The 13,246-nt window shown below is 42.7% G+C and overlaps 1 protein-coding gene across 5 annotated transcripts in view; it reads left to right on the top strand.

Annotated features, from left to right (window-relative positions):
* The first annotated feature begins 744 nt into the window (after positions 1-744).
* The window catches only part of ptprda (protein tyrosine phosphatase receptor type Da), a 254,866-nt gene continuing 242,364 nt past the window's right edge, over positions 745-13,246 (top strand). For all 5 annotated transcript variants that reach the window (XM_086020965.1, XM_086020955.1, XM_086020992.1 and 2 more), the window contains exons 1-4: positions 745-824; positions 1,553-1,721; positions 1,832-1,943; positions 2,040-2,082. The gene's annotated coding sequence lies outside the window, so the exon portion shown is untranslated. The remainder of the gene's footprint in view (positions 825-1,552; positions 1,722-1,831; positions 1,944-2,039; positions 2,083-13,246) is intronic.

Here is a 13,246-nt window from a genome sequence, read left to right as displayed (position 1 = left end):
TTGTCATTTTTGAGGGTCTGCTTTTCGATGTTAGCAACACTTCAGACACAATTTGTAACACGTACGCATAGAAAGTAAAAGAACCACTTTCAAAATGTAAACAGCATATTTTACATTTTATTTGACTTGAGGGTCATCGTGAGGACCGGTCAGAGACTGTGATACTTTTCCTCTCAAGTTTGCCGTAACGTAACAACAAAATAGTTCATGCCCTTTTGCTCTCAAAACAGTGCCAAAAATGTGTGAATAACACAGAATGCCACAATTTATTAAGAACTATGAAATACGACAACATACAAGAAAAAGTGAAGATATATTGCCCTCTTTTGCCATGTGAATGTAAAAATTCCGATCCAAAACTCCATGCCAGTTCTTTGCTCTGATGTGCTGCTAGCATATCACCTGTTGCAAACCAATTGGCACGTTGTTGGAGCTCTTCCGTTTGTTTGCTGCTGGTAAGTGACATGAAATCTATGTGGGTCATGTCTTGAATTAATATACATACAAACCGACATTATTCTGTGTGCGCTTTTTTCACAGCCCCTCTCTTGTGTTTACTCACTCAACTAGTAGGAAGATTGCACACATTTGACAGGCCTGGACAAATTAAGCCACCAAGACAAACTTTTTTACGCAGCTTTTATTTATTATGTTCGGACTTGTGTTATAATATGAATTAAATATAACATTAAAACCTCTTTGTTCGATATGAGTTTTATTTGGTTTGGTTTGATTTCCCCCTAGTGTCATTCCAAGACTAAGCTGCAGGTGGCAATGGAGAACCTACGGTACCTCCGCCAACAAGCCGTACTCAACGTGCGACGGTAAGCTGTGGGAGACAAAGCAAGTGGATTGTCGCGGTTGTGAATTATTTTGTCAAATTTTATTTATACTGTGAATAAGAATAATGACAGTTGTTGCTTAAATTCACCTCAGTGCACTCCATGCATTATAAGACTTCTTGCTCATAAAACTATTGCTTATTTGCTTTTAATTTCTTTCATAAATGTGATTCAAAGTTACCTGCCTTTGAACATTAGATTTGTAACTTTAATTATTCATTTTTAGAAGGTAACATACAGCACTGTGTAAAAGACACCACTAGCTTAGTTTTTTTTTTATGACCTTATTTTTATTATGACTTATGACAAATAAGACACTAATGGTGCATAAAGATAAAACAAATTACATTGCAACAACAAGTTATATTTCATTGCATCTGGATTTGGAGTTTGCATTATTATTATTATTATTATTATTATTATTATTATTATTACCATATGAGTCAATAGTACCATTTAACACTGCAAAACCCAGAATCAATGACAACCCTTGTCTTCTCTTTACTGCCCCATGAACCAGCAAGTAGCCTGCTAACTAATACATTAATCTTAATATTCAGTTGGCAGCGTGCATACAAATTAATAGACTTTTTAGTTTGCCACTCTAGCTTGCCCTCGTGCGGCGGGAGTGGGAAAAGCTCACTCTCTCGCTTTCCCTCCTCTCTCTCTTTCACACACACACACACTTTCTCTTTCTCTCTCCCTCCAAGCCCATGAGTTGTGTGAGTGCATGTGTGTGTTTGTATGTGTTTGTCTGTGCGCGCGCGCTGGTGTAAATCTGACAGCGCGCAGCGGCTGCGTTTCCTCGGGAAAAGCGTGTTTTGCTCCCTCCCCGTCTTCTTCTTGGCGCTCTCATCCAGACAGTGCCAAAGAGAGCAGGTACCATGTGTCCGATCCACCTATACATTTATATAGATTTTGACTTTCCCCACCAGCTCATCCCAGATGTTGGACTTTTGATGATGGCTAATGGAATTCTTCTCTTACAGTTTGCAAAAAAACAACAACATATTTTTGGAATAAGAAACGCATTGCTGTTTTCTGACTTGGATGAAAGGGACTCCTCTGGAATTTCTTCAGGAATGAAACCTTCAAGCACTGGTAAGTGAGACATTTGGATGCAATGATTATGAGAAAATTCCAACCTTAATTGTGGCAAACCCATCTCACTACCCCGTCTCTCTCTTTTAAATGCAGTTACCACCGGGTGCTTTGCTGTTCAACCTCTCCGGCGTGTCTAGTAAGTGAACACTTTTCCTCTGCATCTTCTCATGTCTAGTGAAGTTAGGTTGCGTGATGTTTCGCCACGCACATCCCCTCATCATTTATATATCGCTTATGCCACACGGTGTGCACCATCAACCGCTGATGAATAAAAAAAAGCAGGATGCAGCAACTGCAGCATCTTAATGGGGCCATGCTGAGAAAAGTTTTTGGACACTTAAAGAACATGTTTTTGGTATGAAGAGCCAATGAGTTGTTCCTTGGAGCTTCAGAAGGGTAGCAGTGGTGTTGAAAGCCGAGATTGTAACAAAAAAGTCGGGTAAAGTTGATGAGGAAAGTGACAAATGCAGGTATGTGTTGTGATAGGGTGCCACCGATCACACTTCCGTGCTTAATGCTGCAAGGAAGTGGGCTCCAGTGGCCGCCGTTTACGCCCACCCCACCCCACTGACACCTGAGGTGGCCTTTCCCCCATTGACCTGGCAACTGTTTGCTGCCTTCCATGGTCTGAAAATTACTGTGGTCGAGAAACCCCTTTTTTAAAATGTTTATTTTATTTTTTTTTTGCCTAATGCAAATGTGCTTTTTTTGGCACTGGGGGGAAAAAAGTACTTTGATCCAGTAGCAAGAAATGTGAATCTAGAAATGTGACATCATCAAAGCGATCAATGAATTCCACAGAGAAACGAGACTCTGTCCACCAATCAACAGAATTTGATCACGTATTTGCCTAAGAAATAGAATCAATCCCCAAAATCCACATTGCCCACTTTCATGCAAGTGAAAAAAGAAGTTAAAGACTCTGTACTATGAATTCAGAGATTTGTTTCTAAATATATTACACCGCCCATGTGAACTATGTTTGTGTAGTACTCAGTTGTTGAGCCTTCAACTATTTTTTGCCATTACAGTTTTGTAGAGTTTATTTGGGGCGTGGCTAAAATGAGGCCCGGTGACGCACTAGAGTAACCCCTCCCCCACTATATGGCGCCTTCATTCACAAAAGTGATTTGTGCACTATGTATGCTTACACCCCGAAAATGCATCTTCCTATAAGATAGTCCGCTGTCATGGCTGCTTTTAGAGTGCCTCGTTTTGTTCCTCGAGTACACGCACGTCATGCTGAGAAAGACAGAAGTTATCAGTCCGACTTGCCAGCCAGCATGTGGAGCAGGGCGTCGTGCTGGTCTGCTCTAGGAAAAACCCATGGGATATATTCCAGTCACTGGAGATTTTATGCGGGGTATTTTGTCAGCTCAAAAATGTAGTTATATTGAGGTATGAGAAAGATGCTGGATAAAGTGGCATCCATTTTGATAGGTCGTGCACATGATATTCGATCGAGAATTAACACTTGAGTGGGGCGTGGTTTTAGCGCATTGAGCGGACACACCCACGGCGCTTGAGACAGCGGCGTCATTTTTTTTCTGGATTTTCAAGCTCCATTTTCTGAACATGGCAAATTTTTAATCACTCAATTTTAACATTTTTATTAACACTCTCTCTGTGGTGTGTCAAATTCACAAGACATTTCTTTTCACTTTACGGGGACTTCAAGCACTGTGCTTGATTTCAACCACTGTTAATCCGTTCCAGTGTCAAACCATGACTTTTTTTTAAACATTTCTGCTTTCTTTGCCATGTGTGCAACCTTTTAGTTAAGTATAATTCTCAAGCCCTTACTTCAGGTCCATGGCTTAGGGATCCAAGCATCCCAGTCCCGTTGAGGCTGCATTTATAATGAGGCTGCTCAGTCAGATAATTAGATAAACCTGGCACGGACGTTTTTCAGGAAACCGTTGATCCGTCCGAAAATAACGTGCCTTCCAATGTGAACAAAGAAAAAAAAATTTATCCACTGTGATCTCATGGTTTTTCATTTCTTTATTAATTTGCGAGCATGTGTGGCTGCCAAATAAGAAGCCTCCCGCCAATTCCCAATTTTTGGGAAAAATAATATTTTCATATATATATATATATATATATATATATATATATATATATATATATATATATATATACTGGGCACTTGACCCGCGACCCCCCGCCCTTATTCATAAAAATGATCACCCCCCCGCCCCGTTCCGCCCCCGGCCCCCCCCCAAAAAAAGTGTCCATGATTGATGCCGCCGCGGTAGAGATGCTAACGGCAGAGGCTTTTAAAGGATCATTAGCTGGCTAATTTACTATTCGAACCCGCTGTGGACATGCTTCAAAATGCGCCACTAGTACTTTACTACTTACCCAACTGCGTGTGCTTACGTCCATTGCGAGCCCCGGGGTTGGTTTTGTCGTATTGTATAATTATTTGGGTCCAACAGATGGCCAGTAGTCGCATTCAACAAGTTACTTATTTATTTTCCACACTTCCCTTTGTTCGCGGCCTTCAAAATAAAAGCATACCAGCAAACCACTATACACAGCAGGTTTGCTGCAGCGTATTTCTGGAAGTAGGAAGCCAGAAGAAGTGCATGAACTCCACCTTGATCTGCCAGCGTCATACTTGTGTGCTGCGCGCAGCTTAATATACTCCCGGACACAAGTTGTTTTGAAACAGTGGAGTTTCAAGTCGGGGGCCGTCGCTTCAAAAAGACAGCGACAACAATGGCTATCGTGCCTGCTACAACCATAAAGCGACCGAGATGACTAGACTATGCTTTTAATTTTTATGAATGTGAATTTAAGGCGAATGACTTATGTTTTCTTCCTGTTCCTGTTTGCTTTTGAGTCAGGAAGTTTACCTCTTAGTTTGCCTTTCGAACAACCTAATGGGCGTGTCCCCCGATATGGTTTGCAGTTAATATAGAGCATTGCTTCTGAATTCAATGTGATTGAGTACATTTATTCCCATCTGTTTTTTATTTCATTGGTTTAAAAGTCCTTCTTGTACCTGCCTTTCTTATGTTTATCAGGGTTAGCCCAGGGTTTGCCCCCACAATGTGTTACAATGTAACAATACAACACAATGTGTAATACAGAGTGTATACATTATTGCAATGACAAAATGTGCCCAACCCTTTCGGCCTTGACCATGAAATCTGCCCAGCAATAAGTTCAAATTCAAGCAATTGTGTACATTATGTAAAAAACGCTGACGATGCATGTCATACAATATTTAACATCCGGGTGCTTCCTTGTTTAGTCCTACTGACGCTTTTAGTGTGACAAATGTGCACAAGTAGCCTTTTTTTCCTGGCAAATCTCTAAAAATGCTGCGCCCGACGAAAGCGACTCACCTGCACTGTTTACTTCCACTGCTCTGGTCGTAAATCAGATGCTTGTTAAGTTGCGCTACGACAATGTTTGCCTTCCGCAGGAGACGTGAACGCTATTAAGCTTGATCTATGTGATCCAGCCGCTGACTTCTCCCCAATTAAAGGATCCTTTCTTGTATTCCGGCCAGTGAGTGCGCTGCATATGCTGCTTCTCTATGGCTATATAAATTCCGCCCCGCTGCTGTGACGGGTATGAAGGCAGCGAGGAGTAAGGCCGCTCTCTGCACCGCTCGAAGCCTGGAACCCAACAAGAGAAATCAATTAGACCCTACTCAGTTAGCATCTAAGGGAATACCAGGATGGAAAACGATTGCAGCGAATCCGAGCATTCTGGGGGAATAAAAGAGCCGTAAGTAGATGGGATGGTGAAAGCAGGCTCTGGAACGTCCATTTTAAATCAATACACATACTTTCTTCCTTCAAGGATCATGGCTAAATGTATCACTGGGAAATAAGGGCATTGTTATTTATTACAGTAATTTCTGCTGGATTTTACTGGATTTTACAATATTTGCCATATTCTGTGTTGCCTTTTTTTTTTTTTTTTTTTTTTTTTTAACGCGCCTTTGTTTGAGCACTTTTCCTTATCCCGTCCAGACTTCTGACACACCCACTGCAAGTATGCTGGCTATGATAGCGGAAACAACAAAGAGGCATGATTCAATGACAGCTGAGGCTGTGTGCAAATAATGCGAATGTGGATTTTACTTGAGACTTGGGATTGTAATTGAAATCAGTGAAAAAGATAAAGCACACTCTAATTTTTAAAATGTAGCGGATGTATAGTCGGCCAGTCGGGATGTGTGGGCCGGTACGACTACGCTTACACTTAAACGGAGCGAATGTTTTTTTTTTTGCGCCGGATGCTGCTCCTGGCCTCTTGACTATTCCTAATTCCGTACATAGTTCATTACCATGGTGTAATTTTATGGTGTAAACGATATAAAAATAGTTCAGAGTCATTACTCCTTTAGCTACGGCGTGGCCGTCAATTTGACGGCTCCGCTCAATCTTACACACATTGTGCCGGAACAGCGCCGGCGGCTTCCCATTGCAACTAGCAGCTGCATTGAGAAAGGAGTAGAGTAGGTGTTACATCTGCTCCAAAATATTGACGAGTGTGAGGATGAATTGCTCGGCTAGTTTCAAAATCCTGGTAGTCCTAGTGTTAACTAGCAGGTCACTTAAAACGCTCCAAATGCTTGTCTTTTAGCGGGCATTGTAAACAAATGGTGAAGAAAGTTTGCTAGCGTTGATATTCTTCGCCAGTAAGTATAATTGCAAAACCGCCATGCTTATTGACTCACAGCATCTTTCATCAACTCAATTAAATATATTTATTGTTCAGTCTCTGCTGCTTTGTGCTCTACGGCACACATCCTAACGCTCTCATGCTGAAGTAGCGGCACTTGGAAACAAAAACAAAAAAAGACCTTGGCAGACACTTTAAATTCCACTGAGCAAATTGAAATATGTTGATATTTTCATCAGAAGAGGACAGATCAAAAAGTACAAGGTCTCGCGCGCGGAAATCAACAGGAAGTTGGCCATTTTGTTTATAGCAGCAATTTTCAGCAAATTCCGGGGCTCGCACTTTGACGAACTCTGACTAAGAAATTCTTGCAAATGAGCTCCAGTGGAATGCATGCATCCTAAACAGATGTGTGATGCCGTTTAATGACGATGGACTGTCAATCAAGCCTAGGTAAGGGGTTTCACCCAACCCCTAATTGACTGAATCATCAGTATGTCCCATGAATTGATCACGATAGCGTCACTTTTTTGCTAATTGTCAAGGTTTTCCTCTGCATGTTGCATCTGCAACGCTGACAACAAATCAAATTTTGATCACAAATTAAGGGATAAATGACGATAATGAACTTTTTTACCATCTCAGAATATGACAGAAAATGTAAAGAGTGATTATGGAGTGACAGTGATGGGAGATGGGATTTCTATTTTTTAAGGCTTAGAACATTGCAATCCCTCCTTAATCCTGTGTGTACAGTGATCTGAAAGGGAGCACACATGTAAACACCCCCATCTCACTCTCAGCTAGCCCTGCCGGCGCTTCGGCGCTCAGCATCATGGGAGAATAACAATGAGGGATTGTGGGAGAGCGGGGATCAGTCTTGCTCACGACGCTCGGGCCATACTGGGCTTGTCTTTATCTAAGACCCTGGCTTCCAGAACTCAGTTCTGCTCGTTTGGAGATGACAAACCAACGGCACTGAGGAGGAGCGTTTTGGTTGTCCAAACAACCTCCCCTCTCTGCTCTTGTCACATGGCCGGCCATGTGATCTCATTTTCGCACCACTTGGCGAATTCGCAGCATGGCCTTCTTCCGCTTCATGTTCTAACAAGGGGCAGGCTGGGATCTGTCAAAACCTTTGAGCACACCGTGCACAGTCCCTCTTGAAATTGCTTCGTTTCGTCGTCTGCTTTTTACTCCGACTAGTAAATCCACTTTTTGAGGTCTCAACTAAAATGTACCAAATGTCGCAGGCAGCAAAATTATGTCTTTTTTGTGTCCTGGGCAAGAATTGCTTAAAAGATTACTTTGTATGGCCTTATTGGCCATTTCCAGGCTTTCTTTAAAAGCAAACGTGTCCTAGATTATACTTCCCATTGCTTCCAAATTTGAATTACTTACATGAAAAATCAATGCAGCAAAACCCTACACAGGAGCAATTTTTGGTGGTAAAAATAACAGGTGTTCCTCAAGTGTTCAAGGGGGTATAAAATTGCTTTTTGTTTGACAAATTCCGAAAATACTCCCTCCCTAAAGAATTGTGAGTATATTGTTGGTTTAAAGGAGGAGAGCACCTTTCCATTGTAAGACTTCTACAGTTAAATCTTATCTTAGCATCACAGCAGCCCTGGAAAAAAAGGCCTCTAAAGAGTCTGGAAAGATCAGGTTCCCCCCAAGGAATACTGTTAAAAGGGGAATGTGGCAATACCCAGGATAACAACAGAATACCTAAATGAACTGACGGGGGAAAAGAGGGGGAGGTAAGAAGATAAATGTGCCGCAGCATTCCTGTAGAAATAACTTGGATCGATGTTAAAATTTAATTTGACGCACGGAGCCTTTAGGCAAAGTGCAGTTGGCATCTTTTAGTTTCCCCCTGGGCACGCCATTTGGGTTGACAGGAGATGGACAGACGACCAAGCGGTATGAAAAAAGGGAGCGGTCGAAACGCCTCCGGGGACGGAGAACACATTCCTTTCACTCCTAATGCGCCTCCCCCATTTGATTGGATAATATGGTTAGTGCCATGTGTCCCTTATTGGATCATATCAAAGGTCAGAGGAGTCCTGCAGACGAATCAATCTCTCCGTCTGAGGAAGCGTGGAATTGAGGGTGAGACGATCCATCTAGTCGGAATGAAAGTGGGTGAGGAGATGGGTGGGGGTGATGGCAGTGGGCGAGGAAGGTGAGATTGAGCTGTTGACTTGGGGAATGTGATATCCTTCGAGAGTTGGTGTTATTTCTTGCAAGTCTGGGGAAGATCCGGCTTATTAACATGGCACCAGGCAGACATTATCTGTTAATGCGTTGAATTGGAGCCTGAAAAGTCCCTCGAACTTCGGGTGCAAAAATTGGGGCCAGAGAAAACATTCATTCAGGGGAGGTTTCCATATGTGAACGCATAGAACTGAATTGGTTTGGAAGGCTGTCTAGCTGAGGTCTGAGGTGTTTCTTTTTTCAATTCTAGCACTGTGTCATCTTTGCTGTTAACCTAACAGGTCCGGATTTAACCGAACAGGTCCAGATTTCTCTATACTTCCATATACCTTTTTGTGACATATTGCTCTGAGATGTTTCTAATATGAAATGGCTTGGCTCATTAAAGTTAGACAAATGGGCGATGCTAAAATACCAACGTTTAGACGTTCTGTCATCCTCTGTGGCCTTGGCATGGTGATGAAATTTGCCTCAACAAAGTACCACAAAATTCAGCGACAGGAAAAACTCGGCGACAGTTGCATTTAGGGCCAGTACTGCACAGCCAACATTTATTTGTCGCTAAATCATGCAGCAAGCCGTTTAATATGGTCCCTCTGAGTGTGCAATTAGTTCAATTAGCGTTGACCTCTCGGGTCAGCCTGCATTAAATAAAACCCAGCAGTATATTTACTCCATTAAGATTATAAGTCACTGTTTTAACAACTCACCGGTGGTCTCGCCTGAAGAGACGGTTGCAAAGGTTCAGCGTGAGCTAATGTTTGCTTAGGCAATGAGATCTGGTGGCACCATTACCCCGGGCTGGTCGGGATGGGGAAAAAAAAAAAAAAAAAAGTGCGCGCGACACAGCGCCTCTTCTTGTGGACAATGAGCTCACGCTCCATTTGAAAATGATCAAAAGGTGTTTCGACGTGAACATCCGCTCACCCGCTCCAGGCAGCCGTGCTAATTGCAGACAGTCAGTGAAACATATCTGGCTTGGATAGAGTGAGAGGCGAAAAAAAAAAAAGAAAAGCCTGCGGTGGGAGTCAAAGCCGCCTTAGGCCTGAGCCAAAGTGTTTTAAATGGATTACACCAGTGTGTCATTGCGATTACACGCTCCTCGCAGGGACCACCACGACATGAATTGAAGTTTATGGCGTTACGGTGCATCTTTGCCTTCCGTTTTTTTTCCTCGCCCTCTAATCTCCAATAAGTAAAAGAAAACCGGTTAAATGAACAAAGTATATAATCGCTCTGGTAAAGATGGCAGTAATAATTGAATGTGCGAAATTAGATGTGGATTGATCTTGTCTTAAAGTGATATTGGCGCGCACCGCTCTGCTACAACCAGCAGAGCCACTGTTTTTGGCCGTCTCAACCGGTTTAGCTCCAGTTATTTTCATGTTTGACTCTAGTCATCTCCTTACATAGAGCCATATTCTTGCAAATTGCGCAAGACTGAAAAGGCGTTTCTGGCTGTGCAGATTCTCCTATTCTCTTCTGTCATTTAAGACCCTTCATGCACAGTACGCTTTCCGGGTGGGGCAAACCTAAAATGTGAGCATTCCCTGTCAAATCGGGCCTTGCACGTATTCTCTCATCATCTTAAGAAGTCTTCCGAGAATGCGCTTCAGACTGCAGAAAGTCAAGCACCCCGAGAATGTGAACCCTCACTTATAATATTGTAAAAGAAACGTTGTGGAAGCTATCAAACATTTTTTTTTTTTTTTTATGCCACAGTATTATGCGGTGTGCCAACGTTGGCATGAAGCATGAAGGCTCACTCCAACCAGAGCAATCGTTTCCTGATCGGTGCTTACAGTTCAAGAATCTCCTGTAAAGCCGAGGCCCCAACCACTGCGCGTGGCTGCGGACTAAACAAAAAATATCTCACTGAGTCGATCTATAGGTCATGATTGGCAAAACGTGTCAAAACGTTGAGCCTAAAGCAGACATGACATGGAGACAAGCAATCAAACAAAACCTTATTGTAAAATGAGAGCTCATACACACGAGTAAGAAACACCGTCTGATAAACAAAAAAACAACGGCAACAGAAAGTCGCTGTGACAAAAGACTTCATATAAAGGTTGCTTTTGGCGTTCGTTACCAGTGATGGGTGGTGGGTGTGTCAGATGTCTGGATGGGAGAAAGTGCATACTTTGAGGTGAAAAGTGTGCAAGCCCAGGTGTTAAAAAAAAAAAAAAGCACTTGACCATGACCAGGAGACAAATGTGCCACCGTCCTATCCAAGGCCATCCCTGAGCTTCTCCTCCTCAAGAGCCAGCCGGGTCTTTCCGGGCTTCGATATCAGCGGACACAACACTAATCACTGCACTTGTGCCGATGAGAATATGATCTTAACACAATGACCATTGTGAGCGCAGCGCAAATTAGCCTTAGCTTGTGGGCAGCCAGGGGGACAACGCATTTGCACTCTTCTTATCCCGCCCCGCTTCAGGCTGCTATTAATCTTGCAGACTGAAAGAAATGAATTCATGCACAGAGGGATTTGTAGGGCTACGGATATGGATTACATTGTCTAACGTTTGAATTGGACTCTGAATGTAATTCCAGTGGAGTGAGATTAAATTCATCTGATGAGCGTATCTTCATTGCTCATGTCACAACTACCCATATATATACCCATAGGAACCCAATGATTTTGTGCAAATTCCGATAAGTCATGCGTATAAGTCACAATGGAACTGTAACTGCACACGTAACACCAATATTTTGCATTGTTTATGCTTTCATGTCTATGGGATAGAACAGACACCCTTTTACAATTTTCTTTTAAGATGCCTACAGCAAAGATAAAGGAGCTGCAGGCATTTCTGGTATTTTTACTTTATCCTCTTTGAACCATCAATTGCCTACTAACTAACTAACTAACAAGTGGAGAAATAATAAATCAACCGCAGGAATTTCAGGCAAGTTCTGTTTGTGGCAACACGTGGCAACAATCTTCCATAGTCTTTGTCTCTCTGGTGTATGGTGGCACAAAGGAAACTTTTTCTTACCACAAAATTCATGGTACAGTCTTTTGGTGTGTGACATAACTCTCTCTCTCTCTCTCTATGAGAAACCATGGGGTTTTTTAAAAAAAAAATAGTTGTAAGTAAAAATACTATATCGGGATAAACACTACAATATATCATTATTGGGATAACATTTTGTCCAGATCACACAGTGCTCGTACCGTCCCATTTTGTCATGTCGCTGGCTTTCTTTTTTATCCCCACTTTTCTCAAAAGTTTTTTTCAGTTTCCACAGAATTTAAAGTCCCAGCACTACATGTGACAACAATCTTCCATATTTTTCATTTGTATGATCTAGGATTAGTGTATTCCCAACATACTGCTAATTCTCCAGTAACCACAAAGTAGCCTGCCAACTGTCACGCAAACTCAGGGAATTGAAATACCGCATTTGTCTTTCTTCCCCTTTTCGCTGATGACTTTTATTTTCTCCCACAGTCCAACTTTGACAATTTCAAAGCCAATGAAGAAAATACATGGGCATCGTCACGCTGCACTCACAGTCGCGTCATAGGAAATATGCAAATTTCTCACTGTATTTACACGCCGCGTCGCTTCCGGACTCGTCTTTCCTTGCCGAGCATCCCGTTTGACTCGAACGCATGACATACGGCAAGCGTCTTGTCGTACGGGGCGGGCGGGACGTAACAGCCGCCGTTTGGCGTGGAGCTTGCTGTTTATCCCACTGGGCAAATGAATTTTTCATAAACTGGCCCTGAGAGCTTCATAAACGGCGAGTGAAAACGAGTGATGCGACAGAATGAAAGTGTTTTATGCCGCCGAGAATGCGCAGACACCTGGCGAGCGGCTGCCGCCCTCGCCTCGTTCACGGTTGACCCCGCTATCCATTTAGCCCTACTTTATGATTACCATAAAACGTGGCCTGTGTTTAAAAAAAAAAATGGCTACACGGGCCTCCACTTCCATTAGTGCCTGTTTTTACTAGAAGGGGCCAAGCGTGTCCCCCGGGTGAGTCTGAAACGCTCTCCCTGTCCTCCGCAGTCTCTCTGCAATCAAGGACTGGGCTTAAGTGGACAGCTACGCTGATGCGGATCTTGGCCAAATGGTTATTCATGGCGGCGCTGGAGCGATAATACAATTTGAGTGTTTCCTCACATAGATAGCATCCATGAGAGATAAAAGCCATTTGGAACACTTGCGTTGTTGCCAATGCAGGGCGGAAGATGCGTGACACAGATTCCATGGTTCTATCTGCCGCTTGAGTTGTTGCCAGTCTTCGTCGGTCTTTAAAAGTGATAGCGGAAGTTATATGCAAGGTGGTGCCAAAGTAGGTGTACTATACATAGGGTTGCATTTCCCTATGTTTTTTTATTTTTTTTATTTTTAGCTCTTGCCAAGGCAGCACGTGAATTAATTAATACCCCCCTTTGCCTTATTCTGGAGTATTTTTGA

This window comes from Filicampus tigris, chromosome 2 (assembly GCF_054856515.1).
Source record: "Filicampus tigris isolate MCC_2025a chromosome 2, RoL_Ftig_1.0, whole genome shotgun sequence".
Classification (NCBI taxonomy): Eukaryota; Metazoa; Chordata; class Actinopteri; order Syngnathiformes; family Syngnathidae; genus Filicampus; species Filicampus tigris.
This window is presented reverse-complemented; position numbering and strand designations above follow the sequence as displayed.